This window comes from Nyctereutes procyonoides, unplaced genomic scaffold, assembly GCF_905146905.1.
Source record: "Nyctereutes procyonoides isolate TBG_1078 unplaced genomic scaffold, NYPRO_anot_genome, whole genome shotgun sequence".
Taxonomy (NCBI): domain Eukaryota; kingdom Metazoa; phylum Chordata; class Mammalia; order Carnivora; family Canidae; genus Nyctereutes; species Nyctereutes procyonoides.
Genome location: NW_026575137.1, coordinates 5,170,891 through 5,197,790, shown reverse-complemented (window position 1 = coordinate 5,197,790; position 26,900 = coordinate 5,170,891). Strand labels below are relative to the sequence as shown.

At 36.1% G+C, this 26,900-nt stretch overlaps 1 protein-coding gene and 1 pseudogene across 1 annotated transcript in view; one reads left to right on the top strand and one right to left on the bottom strand.

Annotated features, from left to right (window-relative positions):
* MMP16 (matrix metallopeptidase 16) overlaps nt 1-26,900 on the top strand; it is a 289,269-nt gene that overhangs the window by 74,866 nt on the left and 187,503 nt on the right. The gene's annotated exons all lie outside the window — the stretch shown is intronic.
* Nucleotides 7,433-8,459, bottom strand: LOC129495756 (L-lactate dehydrogenase B chain-like; annotated as a pseudogene).

Below are 26,900 nucleotides of genomic sequence, written 5' to 3'. Positions count from 1 at the left end.
GAGTCTGCTTAGGACTTTCTCTCCCTCTCCCTTGACCCTCCACCAACCCCCCATGCTTACTCTGTCTCTCCCTCTCTCAAATATATAAGTAGATAGATAAATCTTAAAAAAAGAATTGCTCTGCCTGATTCTCTGTTTTATTCTGTAACAGTTTAAATAAAAGGATACCCATTTTATCTAGAGTTATATAAAAAAAGAGTAAATACATGCAGACTGAGGCTTAATTTGACGAATGAAACCCAGTGTCCAATTTTGTGAAATTTATTTTTTTACTTTTGGGAAACAATGGCATATTTCTTATTTTAGAACTATGTTCAAATAGTTGAATTTGCTGGATTTAGGTAATCACTGGAAGAGATAGATCGCTTACTCTAATTAAATAGTATGGTATGTGTCCTGATATATTATTTTCCTTAAACAACAATAGGATTAAATCCTCCCAGCCCCTTGCATATTCTTTTCTCCCCCTTTAATTCTGGAGCACATTACCAGCTCTTTAACGGATACTATTCTGGTTCCCTCAAGCATTTCCATAGGCATGCTAGTATAAATTCAGGTGAAACAGGGATGAGTGGTATTTATCATTCAGTAGATATTAAAAGAACTGTTTTGATGTACAGATGATATGCCACTAAACTGAAATTTTCTTTTCAACCATTTTAATAGTTGATGTGAGATAGTTGCAGTCTTTAAGGTGACCAAATTGGCCACTGTGCTCATCATTTCACCTGTCACAACAGAGGCATTCATACACTCTATTCCTTAGGTTTGCTGTACAAGATGTGTATAGATGTATGTTACTGAATTGGATATGACCAAATTATTTGATGGATTCCATTTTCTAGATGTAACAAGTGGTTTATAAAAGCATTTGGCCTGCAACTCAATAAATCACCCAAATGATAAATATTAAATTAGAATGTAAAGTATATCCCTATAAATATGACATTGAAATTAAAATCTAGATAACTTTATAATTTTCTCACTCTTCTTTTTTTTAACCAATCTGCCATTACACTGAAATTAAGAAGGAACACTTCACATAGGTAGTTGATTAAAATAGGTCATTGGAACACTCCGTAATGTTTTTTGTAATGCATGGTTTGCACAGAAAAACTTACTTGTGTTATAGAATGTGATGTTTTGCAGTCATACCTTCCAACTGGATAATTTAATGCCCATGAAGCAAATGAAATGTACCATTAAATATAAATATATTCTTACTGAAAATGGCCACCTTACCCTCTGATTACTCAAAATTTTGGCAAAGCAAATATAGCACTATTTTAGTCAGAATGGGAATAGTTTGCTTTACATACAGTGCTTATCAAAAGATCTTTTAAAATGCCATCTGACTTTGAGATCCTTTGTATTATATGTACTGCTAAAAGCAGAGAACTTGTAGAACAGAGAAAACAGAGCATAGAAGCATAAAGTAACCCATGCCATGAAATCTTTACAATTTTTCCACCTGAGTTATATGCAGACACTGATTATCACACTGACTTGAAATAATGGATTAATGTTGTCAAGGAGGTTTACATGTGCAAGATAGGCCATCTTTCAAATAAGATTTAACTAATATATTTTTGATATTACTCAAAATATAGTTTTAAATCACCGATTTGCTCTTATGCTAGATAATTAACACCCTATAAAATAGGTAATTTTAGGTTAACTGTTTAGCCACTGTGGTCTATTTTCTACTTAGAAGAAGTGGATTGAATTTTGTCTCTCCTGTTAGCTCTATGATGTTTCATTAACATTTCAATGCAGTCTATTTTTAACCAGAATTTAGTTTATCCCCTAGAAAGAGTGCCCCCCCATCACAGAAAACCTGTAAAGTATGCCATCGTCAGAGTACACTAAACAAATCAGAACTCTACAGTTGCTTATCTAATAAAAAAAAAATGTTTTTCCCTAGTCTTGTTGAGTCCTTAAAACCTAATCATTTTGGTGGATGTGGCTGAGACTCCTTTAGCTTTCTCCATCCTATGCCAATGTGATCTTCTGTAATTCCTCTTGTAATCTGTCCAGGGAAATACAGTGTTCCAGCTGTGCTTTCTTTCTTTGAGGCAGTTCCAGTGGTAAAGTATTTCTCTTTTCCTTATACAGAGTCGGCCTGGGAGAGGCGAGCTCAGCTGTCAAAATAGTGTGACTGTTGATTTCTGTGCCTTGTCAGAGAGTGCTCCCATACTCCTGCCAAACTCGGGGTCTGATATATTAGGGACTCCTAAGGTCATCTATCTACACTATCCTTAGACTTTTCTTAGTGAGGCATAGCTTGTGTAGTTACCGGTTCCCAAGCAAGGAGGACCTTGTGTGGTCCAAACTGTGATGTGAGAACACAGGTATATACATACACTGAACCAGAAGGATTTCTATTCTAATACTTGTGCTATATTGAGAATCACACCTGTTAGGCATAATTAGCAAAACAGAAAACTGCAGGGTTGAAAGGGAAAAGGTCATGTAAAACATATGGCAGAGAAAGAATAAAGATTTTGTATTAAAAGCTCAGAGAAGAAAAGCAAAGTGAAATTAAATCAGTCTGAGTCTTAAACTGCACATTCCAGGGTGTATTGGTGTGGAAGGAAGGAGCATAGAGATATTTCATTTGAGCCGAGGACATATGTTTGGCCTGAGGTTTATTGACAGCGTTAAGAGCATAAATCCCTGGGTATTGGTGAGACATCTAAGTAATATCTACCGAGACTAGGAGGGATAATAATTGAGTAATAGCACAAATATGTTCAAAACCTTCCTGGCACATAATTTTGCTCATGTCTATGAAAGTCATGAAAGTGAAGAGAAATGTTAGAACAGTTAAGAGCCAAGACTCTGAGCAACACTGCTTGTGTTCAAACCCTGGGACTCACTTTTACCAGCTGGGTGACTCTTGACAGGTTATGTAACCTCTCTGTGTATTGGATTTCTCATATCAGAATGTGTAGCAGCATAAGGCTGTGGTTGGGATCAATTAATGAGTATAAAGTACTTTCAACAGGGCTTGGTACATTAAAAAGTGTTCAATACATGTTAGCTAAAAACAAACATTAGAATAACCAGGATATTTATGATAAAGGAAAGGAATGATATGCCACAAGGGAAATTGGACCTGGTTTTACCATTCAGCCTTAAAGTACTCTTCGGCAAGTAGTTTTCAAGAGCCTCGCCCCCAGAGTTTGATGTGGCTTTTGTATTCGGGTCCATAAACCTTTCTCAGTCCCATTTAAGATCCTGTAAGACATATGACATACTTCTGTAAACTCACAAAATAACAGCAGTATCTTACACTTTTTCTTTGTTTTCCAATGTATGAGTTTTTTTTTGGAGAGAGTTAAGACAGACATGCTCTACAGATCAGAATAGTGAGTCTGCTTACAAGTTTGCCTTTATGAACTTGTAATTTGATAGAAGACAGTGCTGACTTGAGGCCAAGGAATCATTTATGCTTAGAGTGGCAATCAGCTCTTGCCTTGAGCAAAGGAAACATCATCAACTTAATTCTAAAGGTTCTTTATTAGGATTTTTCTTTACTGGGTAAATTAAAAAAAAAAAACTTTCATTACTTTTACCTTTAATAAAAAAACAATACTGGTGATTGATTTCCCATTGTAAAATACTAAATTGCAGCTGTCTTTTGCTTTGTACTTCCCTCTTGGTTAATACTTTGGCTCAAATGAATGGCTGTAAGAGTAAACTCTAGCAACCTGAGCTTTACATTATCTTCAACAGGCAACCCGAGGACTATTACCTAGAAAGCAGTTCATTATTCATCCCTTTTGAGCAGTTGCCCAAATGAAACAGTGGTGTCATACATTATATTAACATGCAGCACAAAAGATCTCTGCTTACTAAACAGTTCTGAGCTCAGGAAAGGCTTGGGCCTTCTTCCAACTATTAACGTAAAAAACTTACTGACATCAGCAGAAAGCAAGTATTAAATGCAACGCCATGATAAATCTGAGGACTCTTGCCCTAAATACAGCTTTGGTAGCTTTTACTATGTGTCTCCAGATTCTGCTGCTGCATTTCCCTAGTGAAATCATGCTGACTAGAACTAAAATTAGGAAGACCTATGTGACAGGAATTAAGTATCTTTAGTTTCCAGAATGGCCAGCCAGGGCTGCCGTCATCCAAAATTACTAATGGAGCCTTGGATGCTGTGAAGAGAGAACCAGGTGTTGGGCTTTGCCTCGCACATCAACACTGATGAATCCTTGCATCTCGCTTTCCTGCGGCTGCAGCAGGTGGAAGTATGAGCAAAATACATCTTCTGATTTCCTACATCGGGCCAAACAGAATGATTTCTAATGGCATCTTATCCAAAAACATAGGACTTCAGTAATATACATTTTTTAATTCGTTTGTGTTTGTTACAACCTTTTAAAGCAGAGTGGGACTTGAGCACTCACTACATTTCCACTCACAGAATTTGCTGAGTTACTTCTTCAGCAGCTTTACAACAATGCCTACGTAGGCTTAGAATTTTGCTACCCTAAACGATGCTTTTCTTTGGAAAATAAGCTCTATACATAGTTCCATCAGGTTGGTTCAGTTTAACATACTAGTTCTGACACATGCAGTTGGTAACTATGAGGGATGGGAGATTTTAAAAAGTAGATCCTAAAAGGTGAAAGTTGTTCTAACCAATATTTTTCTTTTAAACATCAAGGCATAGCTCAGAACACTTCAGTGACAAAAATAATTTGGTCTTACTAAGGAATCTGCTTGTTGGCTAAACACTTTAGACCCCACAGGTTAGGTTACATACACCTTACAATACATGTTATCTTGTCCTGTTAAAAGAAGCCAGCATGAACTAGGAAAGATAAAACTAGCTGGGCTTTAGTTCCTACATGTCATGGTGTCACACTCCGAAATAGAAATCTTATCGTCCCCATAAGTAGTTATTGTCATGCCATACAGATGTCTTAAATGTTAACAAAAATTAAAATATCCTTGAAAATAATCATCAGAGGGAATGAAGATAAAATATTGGTTATGTGTACAAGTAATTCTTGGGGCAGCACATAGACAACCTCTTCCGTGCCTGACGTGTCACCATTGCCTTCAAGGGGTGGTGTCTCTTCGCTTGTGGCAGTACTGCAATCATCAGCGGTGGCGTCATCTTTGTCAACGCCAGGACCAGGTTTGGTCGTCTTGTAGATCCTGTTAGCATGTGTCTGGGCATCTTCCAGACTGAAGCGAGAAGACAGGAGCCAAGTTTCATAGAGCAAGATGACCAGATGACCTTAGGAATATGTTTATCTTGTCGCTGTAAAACTTGACAACTGTGACTCCCATTTGGGGGAACCATTCTTTACACCTGAAGTGGAGGCTGCAAGGAGGACAAGAGCTTGTTGAAAGGACTGAGCACTCACATTCTTGAAAAAAATGCAAGATCCAGAAAAGTGTGTTTGCAAGTATAGTGAACTTTGGCTTCTGAGGGTATTTGCTTTCAGATATGTTAAAGATGTGTATAGGTTTACTGTCACTTTCCAACCAACTGACTTACCTAGTCAACTGAGGGCCATTGGGGCGGGGGATGGGGGTGGGGCAAAAGAACAATTGGATAATATATGTTAAGAAATAACACTCTAGCTCATTTTTTTCACTGATGTGGGGATGTGATGATTAACTACTGCCTGCTTGCTAACCTGAAAAAGGCTAAAGATCAAAATATTTAGTCATAGTATTTATTTTTAATAAATTTATTTTTATTGGTGTTCAATTTGCCAACATATGGAATAACACCCAGTGCCCATCCCATCAAGTGCCCCCCTCAGTGCCCATCACCCAGTCACCCCTACCCCCCGCCCACCTCCCCTTCCACCACCCCTAGTTCGTTTCCCAGAGTTAGGAGTCTCTCATGTTCTGTCTCCCTTTCTGATATTTCCCACTCATTTTGTTCTCCCTTCCCCTTTATTCAGAGTCATAGTATTTAAATTGACTTTCCAAGGCCTTTATTACTGTGACTGGTATTGCGTATGATAGTGTTCTTCTATATTTACAGTTTCAGAGTACTGTTTTTACTTTAGAATGGACTCAACCCATCAGTTTTGGTATGCACGTGGCATTCGGATTGGGAGTTCACCCTGTCTGAGTGGAAGTTATATGGATAACTTGGTAACAGTGCATTTCTGTGGTACCGTCCCCCCTACAATTTATGACAGCTTGGTTTTGAGTCTTCTGCTAGGGCACAGTTCTTTGTATTTCTATGTCCACACAGCTTTATTGCAAAGTATCATTTGGCTTAAAATATGCCCTCTTGCACTCTAATCTTTGTCTAGAAATACCCAGAAAGTATATTGTTGATAAGGCAGGGTAGATGCCTAACCATTTGACAGTTGATTTCAAAATCTTTGTCTAGAATTTTTACTACTAATTTCAAGGTACCAGTGGCAGGAAACAAAAGTAAAAAAGAAACAAAGTGATAAATCTAATTTTTTTCATCTTTAAATACAACTACCTACAATTGTGTGTTCTATTTCCGTCACCATTAAGTGGGGAAAATATGTTTTATTATCTTTATTTCAAGAGCATGAGATGAGTTGGTTCCATAGCCTCTTTTTTATTTTCTTTCCAAGTCTAAAATATTACATATTTTACCCTGTGGCTTAAAAAGATACTGTGTTTTTCCTAATATTTCATTTATCTTTTCAGCTTTATTGAGTTGTAACTGACAAATTATATTTAAAATGTACAATGTGATGATTTGATACACATGTACATTGCAAAAATATTCCCACGACTGAAATAATAATGTAACCATCACATCACATTTTTACTTTATTATATGTGAGAATACTTATAATTCTACTCTCCTAGTATATTTCAATTATACAGTAGAGTATTATGAACTACAGTCACCATGTTATACATTAGAACCAAAGCCCTTCCCTGCTTCTCCCTCTGCCTGTGTCTCTCCCTCTCTTTCTATGTCTATCATGAATAAATAAGTAAAATAAAAGTAAAATAAATAAATCTTATAAAAAAAAAAGAACCAAAGCCCTTATTCATTTTATAACTGAAAGTTTGTACCCTTTTACCAACATCTCCCAATTTCCCCTACCTGCAACCCCTGGCAACCACTGTTCTACTCTTTTTCTATGAATGTGAATTTTTTTTAAGATTCTACATACAAATGATTACCATGCGTATTTATCTTTGTTTAGGTTATTTCACTTAGCATAATGCCCTCCAGTTGTATTCATGTTGTCCCAAATATTAATATTTCCTTTTTTTTAAAGAAGCACCCTACAATAGTTAATTTTATTTATTCAAGGCTCATATTGCAAGCATTAAACCAGGCATTGGCTTTGATTCTGTGAGCCCAGATTCACATATTTAGGAAGATGAAAGCAACAGTGATCCATGTATATGGATGAAAAAGGCTCACAGTTAAGCACATCATGGTTTTAAATTTCTACAGTCTAGAAGCCAGAAGTCACAGATCTTTTTACGTCTTTCTGGATGTCCCACAAGGTATCTGGACTTTTCTTGAGCTGGGCAACCTCATCATCCTTCAGCTTCTGGTTGATCACACTGGTTAGGCCCCGAGCATTCAGGGTACACGGAAGACTCCGGAAGACTTCGTTCTCAAGACCATAAATGCCCTTCACCATTGTTGACACTGGATGAATCCTGGAGAGATTTTTCAACATGGATTCAATGAGATCAGCCACACTTAATCCAATAGCCCAGTTGGTATATCCTTTTAGCTTGATGACTTCATAGGCACTTTCAACCACCATCTTATGCACTTCCTTCCAATTTTCACTGTCATTGCCTGTTCCCATTTCTGGATTCAGTTCCTGATGAGAAACACCTGCCACATTCACTCCACTCCACACAGCCACACTTGAGTCGCCATGTTCTCCCAAAATCCATCCATGGCAGCTGCTGGGATGAATGCCAAGGTTTTCAGCCATAAGAGAGCGAAATCTAGCAGAATCCAGATTACACCCACTTCCAATCACACGGTGCTTGGGTAGTCCACTTAGTTTCCAAGTAACATATGTGATGATATCCACTGGGTTGGAAACCACAATTATGATACAATCAGGACTGTACTTGACTATCTGAGGAATAATGAATTTGAAGACATTAACATTCCTTTGCACCAGTTTGAGGCGGCTCTCTCCCTCCTACTGGCGGACTCCTGCAGTCACCACCACACTCTTAGAATTGGCAGTCACAGAGTAATCTTTATCTGCCACAATTTTGGGTGTCTGAAGAAATAACTTCCCATGCTGTAGATCCATCATTTCTCCTTTGAGTTTATCTTCTAAAACATCTACAAGGGCAAGTTCATCAGCCAGAGACTTTCCCAGAATGCTGATGGCACATGCCATACCAACTTGTCCAACACTCACTACAGGGATCTTACTGTTTGGGATTGCTGCCTCTTCTTCTGCAACTGGTGCAATCAGTTTTTCCTTAAGAGTTGCCATTGTATTCATTTGGGGAATATAGAAAATAGTGAAAGGGAATAAAAGGGAAAGGAAAAAAAATGAGTGGGAAATATCAGAAAGGGAGACAGAACATGAGAGACTCCTAACTCTGGGAAACAAACAAGGGGGGTGGTAGAAAGGGAGGTGGGCGGGTGTTGGGGGTGACTGGGTGATGGGCACTGAGGTGGGCACTTGATGGGATGAGCACTGGATGTTATTCTATATGTTGGCAAATTGAACACCAATAAAAAATAAATTTATAAAAAAAAAAAGGGGACCCTCCTTAACGCCCATCAGCCATTCATTTCAGTGTAATGGCAGATTGGTTAAAAAAAGAAGAGTGAGGAAATTATAAAGTTATCTAGATTTTAATTTCAATGTCATATTTATAGGGATATACTTTACATTCTAATTTAATATTTATCATTTGGTAACTTATTGAGTTGCAGGCCAAATGTTTTTATAAACCACTTGTTATATCTAGAAATGAGTTGCCATTGTGCCCCAAGACAACTGGCTATAAGAGTCGCGCGAAGAAGACAATGTTAGCTGCATGCGTCTCCTCCAGCACAGGATCTGCCTATTTCCTTCTTTTTTAAGGCCGAATAATACTCTTGTGTGTGTGTGTATGTGCGTGCGTGCGTGTTTGTGTCTGTATACTACATTTTCTTTATTCATTCATCAGTGGATACTCAGGTTGTTTCCGTACCTTGACTATTGTGAATAAGGCTACAATAAACATAGCAGTACAGATATCTTTTTTGAGATAAAAATTTTATTTCCTTTGGATATATACCCAGAATTGGGATTGCTGGATCGTATGATAATTTTATTTTTAATTTCATGAGGAACCTCCATACTGTTTTTCATAGTAGCTATGCTTAAGTTTACCTTCTCACCAACAGTGTTGTACAAGAGTTCTCTTTTGTGTACAGTCTCAGTAGTATTTGTTATCTCTCGCCTTACTGATAAATAGATATCTAAACAGAGGTTAGGTGATTATCTCATGATGGTTTTTATTTCCATTTCCCTAATTATTAGTGATGTTAAACACCTTTTCATGTACTTATTGACCATTTCTATGTTTTCTGTGAAAAAAAAAAGTCTGTTCACGTCCTTTACCCATTTTTAATTAGAGTGTTTTTATGCTATTGAGGTATATGAATTCCATGTATATTTTGAGTATTAAACTCTTACCTTATATGTGTTTTGTGAATATTTTTCCCATCCCATAGGTTGTCTTTTCATTTAACTTCTGGTTTCCTTTAATGTGCATAATTTTTTTAGTTTGATATAATTCCACTCATTTGTTTTCTCTTTTGTTGCCTTTGCTTTGGATATCAAATCCAAAAAAAAAAAAAAAAAATCATTAAATGATACCAAGGAGCTTACCTCCTTTGTTTTCTTCCGCAGATTTTATGGTTTCAGTTCTTATACTTAAGTCTTCAATCTTTTGTGTTGATTTTTGTGTATGGTGTAGGATAGTGGTCCAATTTCATTCTTTTGCATGTGAATATCCAGTTTTCCCAGCACCATTTATTGAAAGGACTGCACTTTCCCCATTATATATTCTTAGCTCTCTTGTTGAAAATGAAGTAACCATATATATGTGGGGGTTTATTTTTAGGCTTTATTTCACTCCACTGTTCTGTGTACCTGTTTTTATGTCGAAACCTTATTCCTTTGATTACTATAGCTTTGTAGTATAGTTTGAAAACAGGAAGCCCGATGCCTCCAGCTTTGTTCTTCCTTTTCAACATTGCTTAGGACTATTCAAGGTCTTTTGTGGTTCCATATGAATTTTAGGATTTTTTTCGAAAGATTTTATTTATTTATTTATGAGAGATACAGGGAGAAGCCAGTTCCCCATGAGGAGCCTAATGTGGGACTTGACCCCAGGACCCCGGGATTATGCCCTGAGCGGAAGGCAGACACTCAACCCCTGAGCCACCCAGCCATACCAAATTTTAGGATTTAAAAAGAAATTTGATGAACAGTGAAATTTTAATAGGTATTGCACTGTATCTCTAGACGGCTTTGGGTAGTACGGACATTTTAACAGTATTAATTCTTCCAATTCATGAACACAGATTATCTCTCCATTTATTGGTCTTCAATTTCATTCATAAGAGTTTTTTAGTATTCGGTGTACAAATCTTTTACCTCTTGGGTTAAATTTATTGTTAAGTGCTTTAATTTTTTTGATGAGATTGTTTTCTTAATTTTTCTTTTGGATAGTTTGTTGTTAACATGTATAAATATAACAGTTTTCTATATTAATTCTGTATTGTGAAAACTTGCTGAATTTGTTTATTAGTTATAAGAGTATTTTGGTGGAGTCTTTGGCATAGACAATTTTACTTCTTCCTTTCTAATTTGAATGTCTTTTATTTCTTTTTCTTGCCTAATTGTTCTGGCTAGAACTTCCAGTACTATGTTGCATAAAAGCTGTGAAAGCAGGAATCGTCTTGTTCTTGATCTTAGAAGGAAAGATTTTGGCTTTTCTCTGATGACTGTTAGCATTGGGCTTGTCATATATGGCCTTTATTATTTGGGGTCCATTCTTTCAATACTCAATTTGTTTAGTTTTTATCATGAAAGAATGTTTAATTTTGCCAAATGATTTTTCTACATCTATTAAGATGATCATATATTTTTTTACTTCATTTTGTTAATGTGTTATATAACATTTATTGATTTGTATATATCGAACCATATGCAGTCTTGATTACTGATTTCATCTCCTGACCAGTAATTGGTCTGGTGAAATTCAATCTTGATAGGTGGTATATTTCTAGAAGTTTATCCATTTCTTCTAGGCTATCTAAATCACTGAATTATACTTGTTTAGAGTAGTTTCTAATAATCCTTAATATTTTATATTACCACTTGTAATGTTCTTTCTTTCCCATCTGACTTCAATCATTTAAGTCTTCTATCTTTTTACCTGGTCTAGTGAAAGGTTTGTCAATTTTATCTTTCAGAAAACAGCTTTTAGTTTGATCTTTTTTTCTATATGTATTTTTAGTCTCTATTTATTTCTACTCTGATCTTTGTCATTTCCTTTCTTTTACTAACTTTGGGCTTAACTTGTTCTTCTTTTTCTTGCTCCCTGAGGTACAAATTTCAGTAGTTTATTTGAAGGTTTTTTTAATGTACATACTTCTTCCTCTGAACTTTCCTCTTAGAGCTACTTTTGCTTCATGCCTTAAGTTTTGGTATATTTCCTTTTTCATTTGTCACAAGACTTTTTTTCCTTCCCTTTTGATTTTTTTTTCTATTACCCATTGATTATTCAATAGCATGTTGTTTAATCTCCACATATTTGTGAATCTTGCAGTTTTCTTCTTGTAATTGATTTCCAGTTTCATACTATTGTGGTTGGAAAAGATGCTTGATATGATTTCAGTCTTCTTAAATTTATGAACATATGGTCTAACATATGGTCTATCTTGAGAATGTTCCACGTATACTTGAGAAGAATGTAAATTCTGCTGCTATTGGATGAAATGTTCTGTATCTGTCTGCTAGGTCTGTCTGGTCTAATATGTATTTTAAGACCAATATTTCCTGGTGGCTCTTGGAGTCTCCTACTGTTATGATATTGCTGCCTATCTCTTCCTTCAGGTCTGTTCATATTTACTTTGTATATTTAGGTGCTCCAATATTGGGTACATACATGTTTATAACTGATATTCACTCTTGATAAATTAACCTCTTATTATAATGTTTTTCTTTGTCTTTTATCACAGTTTTTGCCTTAAAGTATATTTAGTCTGATATAAATATAGCTACCCCTCCTTCTTTGATTTCCATTTGCATGGAATATCTTTTCCCATCCTTTCACTTTGGCCTGTGTGTGTCCTTAAAGCCAAAGTGAGTCTGTTTTATGCAGCATATATTTGAGTACCGTTCTTTAATCAATTCAACAACTCTGTGTCTTTTTATTGGAGAATTTAGTCCACTTACATTTAAAGTAATTATTTCTGGACATGGACTTACTATTGCCATCTTATTAATGGTTTTCTGGGTGTTTTATATTTCTTTAGTTTCTTTCTTTTCTTGCTCTCTTCTTTTGTGATTTGATGAAGATTTTTCTTGGGGTTACTGGTGTCCTTTGATTCCTTTCTCTATATTTTTTGTGCATTTACAGTACATTTTCACTCTATGATTTTCATGAAGCTTATGTCTTACAACAGTCTACTTTAAGCTGATAACAACTTACCTTTAAATGCACAACTTAGGGCGGCTCCAGTGGATCAGTGGTTTAGCACCTGCCTTCAGCCTAGGGTGTGATCCTGGAGTCCCAGGATCGAGTTCCACATCTGGCTCCCTGCATGGAGCCTGCTTCTCCCTCTGCCTGTGTCTCTGCCCCTCTCTCTCTCTCTCTCTCTCTCTCTCTCTCTCTGTCTCTCATGAATAAATAAAATCTTAAAAAAAATAAATAAAATAAATAAATGTACAACATATTACATTTTTACAATCTCTCTCCAAGTTTTGTTTTTGATGTCACAATTTCCATACTTTTATATTGTTTATACATTAGCAAATTATTTTATTTCTATTTTTAATACTTTTGTTTTTAACGTTTATACTCCACATTATAAGTAATCTACCCACCATATTACCATATTAGAGTATTTTGGATTAAGTTGTGTATTTACCTTGATCAGCAAGTTTTATACTTTATGTTTTCATGTTGCTAGTTAATATTTTTTCATTTCAGCTTGAATAATTCCCTTTAGCATTTCTTGTAAGGTTTCGTTGTGTTGATCTTCAGCTTTTGTTTTTCTAGAAAACTCTTTATCTCTCTTTCACTTTAAAAGACAACTTTCCCATATATTCTTGGTTGACAGTCCCCCCCCCCTTTTTTTTTCAGCACTTTGAGTATATCATCCCACTGCCTTCTGGCTTGCAAGATTTCTGCTAAAAAATCTGCTCTTAGTCTTAAGGGTGTTTCTTCCTATGTAACACATTTCTTTCCTCTTGCTGCTTTTAAGATTTTCTCTTTGACTTTAACTTTTGACATTTTGATTAAAATGTATCTCAGTGTAGGTTTCTTTAGATTCATCTTCTTTGCCATTATTCAGGCTTCCTAGATCTGGATGTGTGTTTCTTTCCCCAGATTTAGAGGATTTTTCAGCCATGATTTCTTTGAATAAGCCATCTGCCCTCCTTCTCTTTCTCTCTTCTCCTGTATAACACAAATATATTCTGCTCGATGAGTCTAATGAGTCTCTTAAGCTATCTTCATTCTTTCTCATTCTTTTTTCTTTTTTCTTCTCTGATTAGATAAACTCCACCACCCTGTCCGAATTTGCTGATTATTTCTCCCACTTAATCTAGTCTGCAGACAAACCCTGCTGTTGATTTTTTCAGTTTAACTATTACATTCTTCAGATCTATGATTTCTATTTGTTAGTTTTTGATGTTTTGTATCTCTTTATTGAAATTCTTACTTGTTCATGCATTGCATATTTTTTTCACTTTGGCCATCTTTGTTATCGTTATTTTTAACTCTCTACTGGACAAATCACTTATCTTTGTTTTATTAAGATCAGTTTGTAAAGATTTATTTTGTTCTTTTGTTTGAAACTCATTCCCTTGGTTCTTGATTTTCCTTGACTTTGTGTTAGTTTCTGCTCATTGGCTAAAACAGCCACCTTTTCCAATCTTTATAGACTGGTCTCATGTGGGAGATGAACTTGTCCATAAGCACAGCTCAAGAAGTCTTGTTGCTTCTCAGCCCTTTGCACTCCTCTGAGGCATTGTCTTTGTTTTTAGCAGCTGCCTGTAGTTAAGGGTATGCCAAGACCCATCAGTGTCTCAAAGGGGAATATTGCATTGAGCACCTAGATGCAGGCTGATTAGAAGCAGGACCCTCAGGCAGCAGCTGGGCATGTTTGCAGTTGACTGCATATTTCTTCCCAGAAAAAAACAGATGGGCGTTTTTGCCTTCCTTTCTGCAGTGACTCCTAGTGGTGTGGTGAGTGCTCATGTGCTCATTAACAACTGCTTCTTTGTAATAGCTCCTTGTGACTCAGGAATGCGAGCCCCTCTGACTAGTAGAGCTAAGTGATTTGGGGGCCCATGCTTTGAGTAACAGATGTTGTAAAAGTTGGAGTGCTAGGTGTATGTACAGTTTCTTTCCAGAGAGATACTGGCAACTTGGTTTTATTTGCTGGTGATTTGATTTTATGGTTGGAATGAGGCTGAGGGAGAACACAAGGGAGTGCCCACTGATCCCCCTTGTCCCCAAGGAGGATTATAGCCCCTGCGGCTCATTAGAAGCTAGACTCTTAGGCAGCAGCTTGTAAAGCAGCAGTCAGTCCCCTGCACGGAAAGACTGGGAGATGGTACTTTTTGCCTAGTACTCCCTCTGTGCTCTGCCCTCGGGGAACAGCCCTGGCAAATGCTTGTTATGCTCCTGTGAGGAGCTATTCCTTTATTTGCTATAATACTGGGTACTCCAAGCCCCCTGTTGACTTTCAGAGCTGGGATTTTGGGGGGGGCCTATCCTTCAGGTGAGAGCCTTAAAATCTGGGGTGCTGGATGTGTGGTCCAAACCCTTTACTCTCAGAGAGAAGTTGGGATTTGAGGGTTCCCTCACAACTGTATGACACTATGCTAAGGGTGTGGGGTTTATCGCAAGAGTGTGTCCCAGCCTCTCCTACCCATTTAGGTGTGTGTATTTTCTCACTTGCCAAAAGTGTAGGAGTCATTCAGCTTGTTTCTAGATTTCCCTGGAGAGAATTATTCCCTTTGTAGCTGTGTACATTCAGTGCGTCTGTGGGAGGAGGGATATTTAGGAGCTTCCTGTGTCATTATCTTGGTCCTGCCCCCTAATATCTCATTTATTTACTTACAGTTGTTCAAGTAAATTTTATATTAATTCTTTTATTCTATGTTTAAGGTCACAGCAAAAACAAGTATTCTAAAATCTCATTTTTGAGATACCTATATTATGTAAATCGTACTGTCCATGGTATCTTTGCATAATCATCTTAGCTAAGAAGCATCTTAGTAATGAAATTTTTTCTATACATTTAAAATTGTCTTCCTGAGTTAAAAAGAACTTAAAATTAATGCTAACCATGCCTGTTACTTTTTGGTACGCATTTTTGTTCTGAAAATAAGTTGAGTACTACACCTCTAAGGTGATATTATTCACCACCTTCTGCTTACAGTTTTTAATTTTTCTTACATTATATATGTTTGAAATACAAAGCATTTTTCCAAGTTTTCTTTTTTAGTAGACGTTGATGCTTTGAAGGAGACAGCCTGTACTCTGCAAAGCCATTGAAAAAGGCTGTTGACTATATGCCGAAAAGAAGCCTTAATTTGCCCCATAGTTGGTCATCAGCCCGGCAGAAAGTTGTTTCACTAGGCTTTCGGTATTAGACTTCAACTACATTTACATTTTCTAAAGAGGACTGTAGTTTTTAATGTGTTTATTTGAGATCTGTCCTTTAAATGGAAAAAAAAAATCCTCTGGGAAATTGGGAAGCACAATTAGTTCTCATAGATTACTTTTTGAGTATGAAGTGTAAAGAAAGGATCCTTTTCCTTAGGTATATTTCTTCTAGGTCAGAAGGACTCTTGGTGAAATATTTTTTTACATAGCAAAGTACACTTCTCTAGTGATTACATTGTGTGCCCACAGTTTTGCATCTTCTCCCCATTAGGTGTTGAACAGTTTCCTTACTGAGCAAATCATTATGTTAACTGTTTACTTCAAATTTCTTAACGTGCTAGTAATTATATATAATCTTTGTGCAAGCAGGGATCTTGTGTGATTTCTTCACTTATGAGACTCAGAATAGTGACTGGTGAGTATGTAGTACTTAGTAAGTACATATGAATGGCTGGCTGAATGAATGAATGAATGCATAGGACTGACCCAAGCTAAACATTAGCAGTCTACAACAGCTGTGAAAGACGCTTCTGTGTTGAAGGCAGTCATGCTTTTCTGTACATCAGTTAAAGGGTACCTCACTGTTCCCACCTGCCATGGAGATTATAGAAAAACCCATAAACTGCTCCTTTTCTAAAAAGTAAGTATTCCTTTTCATGACATTTTTGTTCAATTTTGGAAAACGTCTTATATTTAATACAACCACTACTCAGCTGAGCTTTTTTGTGTAATTTTTTGTACAAAGATTCTCTGTCTTAAAGAATTTACTAATCTTACACAATCAACTTGATAATACAAACTTTTTCTTATAACGAAATTAATTTTATGTGATTCTGTCATGTTTCTCAGAACATAATCAAGTTGTAGAATTAATTAATATTTCTCTAATATGTTTTCATTTGGGGCTTAAAACTCACTGACTCATTTATTCAAATTCATATCTGGGTCATTATACTGAGGCCAACAAATGCAGTATCTCAGATATCCCTGACCTTGGACATTCACAGTCTAGCAGGGGAGAAGAATAACGGTGGTTAGTGAGTTAAGTTATGTGGCAGGGCACGATGGGAGCATGTGGGAGAGGCCCCAAAACCAAATTAGAGAAATCGTAGAGCTTTTCTGTAGGAGTTGATGAGCTCGCTGATTTTTTTAAGAAATAACTCCATGCTATTTGATGAGGAAAAGTGGTTGCTATGTATGGAACAGTGGTGGCAGGTGTTTAAAAGAGCAAAGAGAATCTGTGAAAGCACAGAGAAGTAAGAAAGACATAGTAAATAGTTCTATATGCCTGATGGTAATATATGTATGTCAGGTTCCCTCAAACATACAGCAGAATTTTGAAAAATAGAAAGGGTAAAAATAAAATGGCTTTTCTTCCTCATTTTATTTCCTTCCTCATTTTACCTTATGAAACTCTACCTAGGTAATCTCAGCCACTCTCAAGGGAAATGCACATATTTATCAGGACTACATGGGAAGTCATCAAAAAACTGCTTGTGGACTCTAACATTGGCTCTAACTTATTAAAAAAAAAAAAAAACGTTTCATGCAGAATCCATTTTCTGCCAATGTGGCAACTTGGCAGTAAAAAATAAAAAGTAAGAAGAACCGCTTTTGAAAATTTAAAAACATGCTTCTGAACAAGTCAGATGATGATACAAATTATAAGATACAAACCGAATGGAAACAATCACTGTGTGTCAGTACATGTAAAACAAATGTATAGTCCAAATACTACATTTAGAAAGAAGAAATCTTTAAAATGCATTAGCTAAACATTTAATTTAAAAGTCAGAAAAAAATAGCTGAATATAACTAAAGGATGTAGGACAAAGCAACTAGGGAAAATAAGATCATAAATTCATGGAGTAGGAAAATAGGTATATGATATAGGAAACATATAACACAGTCGAACCACAAAGTCACAGCGGCCCTGTGCAAGACTAATAAAAATGGACAAACCTCCGGTAGGATTAATAATTTAAAAAGAGAAGGTACAGATACACTGGAAATGGAAATGGAACTGTCGATAGTACAGAGATTGAACCATTGCTAAGAGAATATTGGGAAGAATTTCGTGCCAACAAGCTCAGAAGACGGAGATGGGCAGACACAGTTCCTACATCACTGCAGTGGCCTCCTGATCAGTCCTTGACTCCTGCTTCCTCCCCCTTCCCAGTTCATTAGCTACACAGCACAGAGATCAGCTTCCAAAGCACATCAAATCATGCTCCTCTTCTGCTTAAATATAAGCTGTAATTGACTTTGCCCTAGTCTAAAGGAGAAAGTGTAAAATCCTTAATGTTTCCTTGCAAGAGATGGCATCTTGCACCTGCCTCTCTATTTCCATGTGTCCCTAGTCGGTCCTTGCTTACTGCTCTCCTGCCACACTGTCCTCTTTCCCTCTGCTCCCCTGAGAATGTGCTAAATTCTTTCTGTCTCAGGCCCTCCACCCATGCTGTCCTCTCCACTGATGGATGGCACATTCTATCACCACATTCTCTTGGAAAATTCTTACTTACCTACCAGATCTCAGCTAAGTGTTACCTCTTCCATGAGAGCCTCTCAGACACTGTGATCCCAGACTAGGTTGCCCTGGTATAGCCTTTCCCATTATTCTATGCTCTTTTTTGAGAAGTCCAGCCTCATTTAGGCATGATTATATTTATTTTTTATTTTTTGCTACTTATACATATGCATTTTACACTGTCAGGGGTTACTAACGTCTGTTGAATTGACTGCTTTGATCCACCCCCCACCACAGTACCAGCCTAGGATCTTCCCCTTTGTAAATTTTCAGTCCACTTTATTAGTCATTCAGGAAAAAAAAATAGTTTTTTGCACATTTTTATGAACTAAGTTCTCCCAGAAGTTATAGAAACCCGGCAGTGAACAGAACAGACAAAATTGCTGCCCTTGTCGAGTTTAGTTTGGTGTATGTATATAAGGAAGTGTGGATGCCAAACAAATAAATGAGTAAAATGCTGTCAGATGATGATGATAAGTGCTATGGTGAAAAAAAAATGTGAGAGGGATAGGATTGGACCTTTAGATAGTATGGAAAGGGAAGACATCATTGAGAAGTTGATATTTGAGTGATGCTTTGAAAGAGCCTTCTGCAAAACCTCCAGAAAAAGAGATAATTGCTCCTGCCTCAAGGCTTTTAAAAATCGTATTTGTAACAACTTCACTATAATTTGTTATTTCCTGTCTCTTGTCACCTCTGATTGTGGCAGCCTTAAGGTAATAATAGTCACTCTTTTTATCCTTTAGTTCCCATCATACCTATCTTGTCCAGTTACTACTTTTGAATATTAAGGAATACTCCAGTGAGTGAAGGTGTTTAAAGATATATTGCAACACACTTACTTTGCACAGAGCTTTTTAAAAAACAGCTTTATTGAGTTATAAGTGACATGTAAGAAGCTACACATATTTAAAGTATAAAATTTTATACATTTTGATGTACATATGCACTAGGTTTGCAAACCCTTCTTCCTGCCTCTCCCCCACTCCCAAATCAACCACTGACCTGCTTTTTGTCACTATAGTTTCCATTTTATTAAATTTATATATGGGGGGAGGGATGGAAACGAATACCGTGAGTGATTTTGTATAAATTCTTTTGTGTCTGGCTTTTTTCATTTAGCATACTACTTACTTATACATATTGCATGTATCAGTACTTCATTCCATTTTTATTACTGAGTAGTATGGCATCATATAGATGTAACAGAATTTGTTTATATTTTCCCTGTTTGTGGATTTACACGGTGTTTTAACCACGTGTTTGCAACTTAGCTCTCCCTAGAAATAGCAGTAGTAATAAAATCTACACAGACTGGGGATAGGAAATACAAATTCTAAGGTTGCAAATAGAGAAATGGTGCAAGACTATTCTAGATATTTTCCAATTAATAGACATTTGGCATTTGTGTGTACCACATACAGATCTAAAAATTGTCTCTAATCATTGGCATACTTTTTGGCTATAAAGAAGACCAAAAAAAATACTTGAATAGGGGATCCCTGGGTGGCGCAGCGGTTTAGAGCCTGCCTTTGGCCCAGGGCGCGATCCTGGAGACCCGGGATTGAATCCCACGTCGGGCTCCTGGTGCATGGAGCCTGCTTCTCCCTCTGCCTATGTCTCTGCCTCTCTCTCTCTCTCTCTGTGTGACTATCATAAATAAATAAAATTAAAAAAAAATACTTGAATATTGGTCAAATCACTACTAGTTATGTCTATTTTTAAAATTATAATAAATATAAAACTGTGTTTAACTACTGTGTTGGAAACCTTCTAAAACTCTAATTTAAACCTCGCAAAGGCATTGTGCAAAAGAAAATAGAATATAATCACCGTGCCTTTGCATGGAAAAAAATTCCTTTTAGGATTAATCTGTTCTTCTCCTATGATGACTCTTAGTTAAAGGAAATGTGAAAAAAGTAATCTATGTAGTTTCGTTTAAATATTATTTTCTGGGATCCCTGGGTGGTGTAGCGGTTTGGCGCCTGCCTTTGGCCCAGGGCGCCATCCTGGAGACCCGGGATTGGATCCCATGTCGGGTTCCAGGTGCATGGAGCCTGCTTCTCCCTCTGCCTGTGTCTCTGCCTCTCTCTCTCTCTCTCTCTCTCTCTCTCTCTCTCTCTCCCTCTGTGACTATCATAAATAAATAAAAAAAATTAAAAAAATATTATTTTCTGTCACCACTTTCTTCTGATGTCTGTTCTTAACCATAAATTAAGTAATCCTAAATAAGGACATTTTTACATCTCATTTTTCTTAGTTTTGAGTTTCACTGGATTAAAAGGTATCTGTTTAGGTAGGGATTCAATTCTCTCTAGCTATCCACATCTCTCCCTCTCAACATCTTTTTTTGTAGAGCAGTGCTAGTCCAAAGAATAAGTGGGCAGACAGTGAAAACAAAAGTTCTGCACTGTACTTCCCCTTTCAGTGGCCTCAACTAGATGTTTCTCTGCGTGTTTTTATACTGGTGCAAAGAAGGAGAGGAAGTCATCCAGATTAAAAAAAGAAAATGTTTACAAAGATGTTAGAATTTTCCTGTATTTGTATATTTAATCTTTTTTAGAATGAAAAGACATATAGACTTGTAAAAAGTTACTTCAGTTGCAAAGAAGTAATATTGGAGTTTCAGGCCTCGGGACATGGGTGAGAGAGACTCTTGACAGGGCAGTGCCACCCATTTCTGGAGTCCTGTCACCAGGTACAGCTTATCCTGCCTACGGGAGAGCCAGTTCACACGTGCATGGTACAACTTGAAATGCAAAGAATTCAAAATGTTAAAAGTAGGACAAGTGAGGAGAAATTGAAAGGCAATCTACAAAAGAGAGAGATACAACAATATTGCTGTGTTTGTAGGTAATTGCCAATTCTTTGTAATTGACAGTTGATTCCTAAGCTTAGTCCTCTGATAATGGAAATTGTTTTGACTGTAATTCAACTGGTTTAACTGAATTGTTTTGATGTATTTATCTCTCTCACCATTTTAGATGTAAACTGTTAAGGGAATATAGTGTTGTGCAGAGATTAAGACTACAGTCAGAAAAATCTGAGTTTAAATTTCTGCTTTTTCATACTCTTATTTTTAGGGTCAAGATTCAATTTTTTAACATCTTCGAGACTAGTGACCACATCTAAAAATGGGAATTATTATTGCATCAAAATTTCTATAATTGTTAAGATACTCAATGAGAAACATACAATAACATCTGCTTATAATGCCCAGTATATAGTGCATGCTCAATTAGTGAAAATTAATGATAGAACCCATATTTATGAGTTTCAATATTTTTCACAGTGCCTTTTTCTGGGTTAGACACTGTCTGCTAGACATTGTCCTTGTATTGAAGATAATGTGAAGATAAAGAAAAGGAACAGTGAGGATTCATTAATAACTAATACTTATCTAGGTTAGAAAGCACTGTACATCATTATCTTTAATCATTTAAAAAATTGGAGAAGTATATATCATTACCCTATTTTACAGATGCACACACAGTGAGAGCAAGAGAGAGGTTTTTAAAATTTTTTATGTATTAATGTATTTATTTATTATTTATTATTTTTTAAGTAATCCCTACACCCAATGTGGGGCTCGAACTCATAGCCTCAAGATTAAGAGTTGCTTGCTTTATCAACTGAGTGAGCCAGGCACCCCATGTAAGATTTTTAAGGAATTGGTTTAAGTGATTGTGGAAGCTGGCACATCCAAAATCTACAGAGTAGGCACACAGGCTGGAGACCCAGGGAAGAGTTGATGTGGTAGTTCAAGCCTGAAAGCAGTCTAGTAACAGACTTCTCTCTTCCGTGGGAGAGGACTGTTGTTTTTCTTTTTCTTTTTTTTTTTTTTTTTCTTAAGGCCTTCAACTTACTGAATGAGATCCACCAAACCACCAAAAAAAAAAAAAAAAAAGAAAAAGAAAAAAAAGAAGATCCATCTCCATTATGGAGAGTAATCTACTTTGCATAAAGTCTACTGATTTAAATGTTAATCTCATCTAAAAAAATACCTTCACAGCATAAATCATAAAAAAAAAAAAAGAAAAAATCTAGACTAGTGTTTGACCAAATATCTGGGTACAGGCCCTAGCCAATTTGAGCATCTGGTTAGTGATCAGTTGATCCTTTAGGTCCCCAGGATACAGGTTGGGGGTCCATCATTTCTGTTCATTTCTCATGCTTCTCATTCAGCGTTACATAACAGATACCTTTTAATAGCTCTTCGTCACACCAGATGAATGCCACCCTGAGCACACAGGCAGCATGGGTTTTACACCAGCTTGTGAACAGAGTCTCTGAGCATGCAATACTGAAAGATAGAAAGTTTGTGTGCAGATCACCTAAATTAACTTTCCAAAATAAGGAATTTCTTAATAAATCCCCCAATATATTTTGACCCATGCTTCAAAATATGCATGAAAATTGACTAGTTTTTCTGTGTTATTTAGTATATAATTTATATTTTTTGTTTTGGGGAGGAAAATCATAATCTCTTCTATTCACCTCACTGTTTTTTACTTTTTTTCCAACCTAATGAAAAAAATAGTATGCTACAGTAGTATAAGTTTTTACAATTAAAATAGCTTCAATTAAGAATGCATGCTGTATCAAAATCTAATTTATCCTCTTCATCAAAAGTATATGTTTGAAAAATGATAGACACTTTAGAGGAAATTCTTAACACTTTAGGAATTCGTAAAGGTTTTGTTCACATCCGTGGGTACAAGGAGACTTTTCTCTTAAGTGCTTTACCTACTTTTTCTTTTCTTTCTTTTTTCTGTTTAATACTCCATTTTTTAGAGAACGTGTCCTAGATTCTGAGATAATGATTTGCATCTGTAGCAATGTATATGAAATCATTTCTTCATTGAAGCAAAGTAAACATAATTAACATTTGGTTTAATAGACATACAGCAATGATATAAATTAAAACCTGAAGCTATTCTGTGCTGACCTTTATGGAAAAAAAAGTAAACCAATTAAAAAGAAAAGGAAGCATTCTAATCTTCTTTTGGAATTTTCATTTTTTTTCTATCACAGTATTTTCTTACTGGCTAAATACATATTATGAATTGTTAAACGTAAAAAATTATTACAGAAGTAATACAGGAATGTGGTCTGAAAAATACTGATGAATAGAATACAAGAAGTAAAGGCCTCCTATGTTATCTCTTTTGATAAATGGTTTTGTTTCTTATAGGTAATAGTAATGATCTAGATCACTGTTTGTCTACTCCAGAGTTTGGTGAGGAGACAGGTAGGAGGGCCACATAGGATGGCTTCACCATGTTCCATCTCTGAAACAATTCATCACACTATAATTAATTTCTGTCTCTAAGGCTGGAGGGAATACATGTTACTTTGAAGTTCTTCCCACCAGCTTTAGGTTGATGGATGCCCTAGTTTTCTTTGAGTGAATGGGCATAGTTTTTAGGTGCTTTAACTTTTAGTAACTAATAGGTAAAATAAGTATATGAATCATTTCCAAGAAATATGATTGGTCATAATAATAGAATAATATGCCCCAGGTACCAAGGCATTCCTTTTCATACATGTAGCAGCCCAGATACAGTTAAAGAAAAACTGAATTCAGGAAAGAGTACATTTGAATACGTTTTTAAACAAAAACGTATAATGTCCATAACTTTGTTCATCTATAGAACAAGATTGTTGAACTAAGAGAATTAAACTAAGTTAGTTTAAGATCCTAACTCCTATAAAATTCTTGTGAAAATTTTTATGAAAAATGTTGGGGGGAGGAGTGCCTGGACGATTCAGTTGGTTAAGTGTCGAACTCTTGATTTGGGTTCAGGTCATGATCTCCGGGTTGTGAAATGAGCTCACGCATGTGCGCGTGCATTCTCTCTCTCTCTCTCTCTCACTAAAATAAATAAATCTTTAAAAAAATGTTATGGAAGATTGTCTTATCAGTAAAATGGAGATACTGAAATTTAGGAAAATTATTAATTACTAACCTGGTGCTTTTATGCTCATGTAAAATTAATTTATAATAAATAAATAAATATAAATAAATAAATAAATAAATAAATAAATAAATAAATAAATAAAATTAATTTATATAAGACTTTGAGCAGTCTTTGATAAAAAATTTTCATCTGTAAAAATGGGAATATTTATAACCTGGCCTGACTTCCCTACATCACAGGAATTGGGAAGTATTATATCAATGTATAATTTTATTTTTATTACCAGTACTATTAATTCTGCCTTTATAGTGTGAAAAAATCTTGAAAGGGATAGCTGAAGAGTAGGTGGTTAGAGCAGTGCAATCAGTTGTGGCCCAGACCTGAAAAATCAGACATAACAAGGAAAAAGAACATAAAAGGCTCTATCCTAGGGTTGATTTTGAATACTGATGTTCATGGAAGGTGAGACCTCTCTTTATCTTGAGTACTGCCATCAGCAGCTAATGTCATCAGCGGTTAATAGCTAAGTGGTACTTATTGTGTGTCAGGCACTATTCTAAGCACATTACATTTAACCCACTGGCATATATTTTGGGGTCATACCACCAACTACAAAATGATAAATTTAGATTCCTTTCAGATGGTCTGACTCCAGTACATGTGCTTACAACCATTCTTCTGCTTTCCAATTGCCTTGTTCTGTGTCCTCTGCTTTACATGTTCTTTGTCTGCATCCCAACTCCAATCTCCATCTCCATGCACAAATTTTCACTTTATGAAACTCCTCTGTTTCCAATAAATCATCAGTTTCAAGGTAAAAAGTAGGTGGTTTCGTTTATTACCAGTGCATTTCTTCTAAGAAATCTAGTTATTTGATTGAAGATACCTATGCCCATGTGCTAGGAATTATATTCTGGCCTGAATGTTAGGGGTTTTGAAGGTAGCATATGTAAAACTTTTTTAAAAAGTCATATGGATATAATTGAATCTGTATTTTAACAGCTATCTATTTTTTTTATTTATTTATGATAGTCTGTTTATTCTGTGTCCGTGATTCTCAATATTTTGGGGGTGATTATAGATTTCCTTCAAGAAGTTGAAACACAATGAAATCTCAGTGTCAAAAGAAAGAAAAAAATGTGCATAAACACAAAATTTTCATGCCCTTCCAAGAAGTTGGATAACCCGAAGCCTTTCCTGGGTCCATGGGTTAAGAAATCACTGACCTGTAGCTTAAGCTTTCTTTACCCACGTGTAGTAACTTCAGTACTGCTGTAAACTTATTATATTACTTTCTGAAAGACGTTTAAACAATGAATGAGTAAGTGGAATGAAGGGCAATATATACTTTGGGGTTTTGAAAGGCCACCTAGCACCTTTCCTCCATTAGTCTTTGACCTTTCTTTTCTGCCCTTCTTGACAGCAGGTCTGCTTTTACTGAGTCACCAGAGTTAAAAGGGCCCAGCTCTAATTGTGTCTGTAAGTAAAGGTCAGAGCCTAACCCTGAATTTGCTATATTTGTCCTAATGTCTTTTGAAGGAAACAAAAGATCTGCTGTAGTTAGAGAAGGGTCAAGGAAGAAAAGTTAGTTAAATCATTAAATCAGAAAGCAGTCATTAATTTTAAAATAATTGCTGGGGGAGACCCCATAGAACCCTGAGCCATTAAAGCAGAAAGAGCTTGGATACATCACTCCTAAGGCCAAATCTATTCCTGGAATGGCCGGGTAAGAAAAGTAATTGTGTTCACTCGATTTGAATTACATCATGGCCTTGCCAAAATACTTTAACTTTTATTAAACTCTCAAGGAAACATGAATACCACACTTCTGACCTGTAGCATACCCAAAGTTCTAGTTTGTATTTTAGATGAAATTAGGGCTGCAAGATAACAGAGTCATGTGAATAAACCTATTTGGTTCATCGAATGAGTTTCTAAGTTATCTACCTGCTATTGGGTAATATCAGCACAACTCTACTTTATGTTGTTTTATTAAGGGTAAGTGACGTAAGATTTTTTTCTGTCCCTGAAAAATGAGCATAAGTCTCTGTATTTCTGAGAGATTTATTAAAGCGTACAGTGAAACTGATTTAATCATTCATTGCCAGGTTTCCTTCTTTTTTTTTTTTAATCTTTAATTGAATAACTCTCAAGAGGCTAGACGTACCTCCTTAAAGTTGTACATAATATACGTCAGTTTGCATGTTTGGCCATAAAATAGAATTATCACTGTGCAGTAACTAGATTTGACACCCACTTTGGGGACCTTTCAAGTAAAGTAATTGAATGATATTGGAAAGCCCAGTGCTTTTTTGTATCCTGTGCATTAAATATTTGTTCAGATGTGAATCAGCTTTGCTATATGAGAAGTTCCCGTGGGACAGGGACAGTTGTGTTCTGATATTTCTTTTGTGAAGTCTGTTAATTCATCGTTGATTCAGCCTTTATTTCAGTCTTGCTTTGTACAGATGGTATGCAGGCAGCTTTGGCCGTCAAAAGGAGAGAAAGCCCAGTCTCTGACACCGAAGAGCTCAATTTTGGTAGTGGAAGGTGCTCATCTATACAGAGAGAACGTGCTC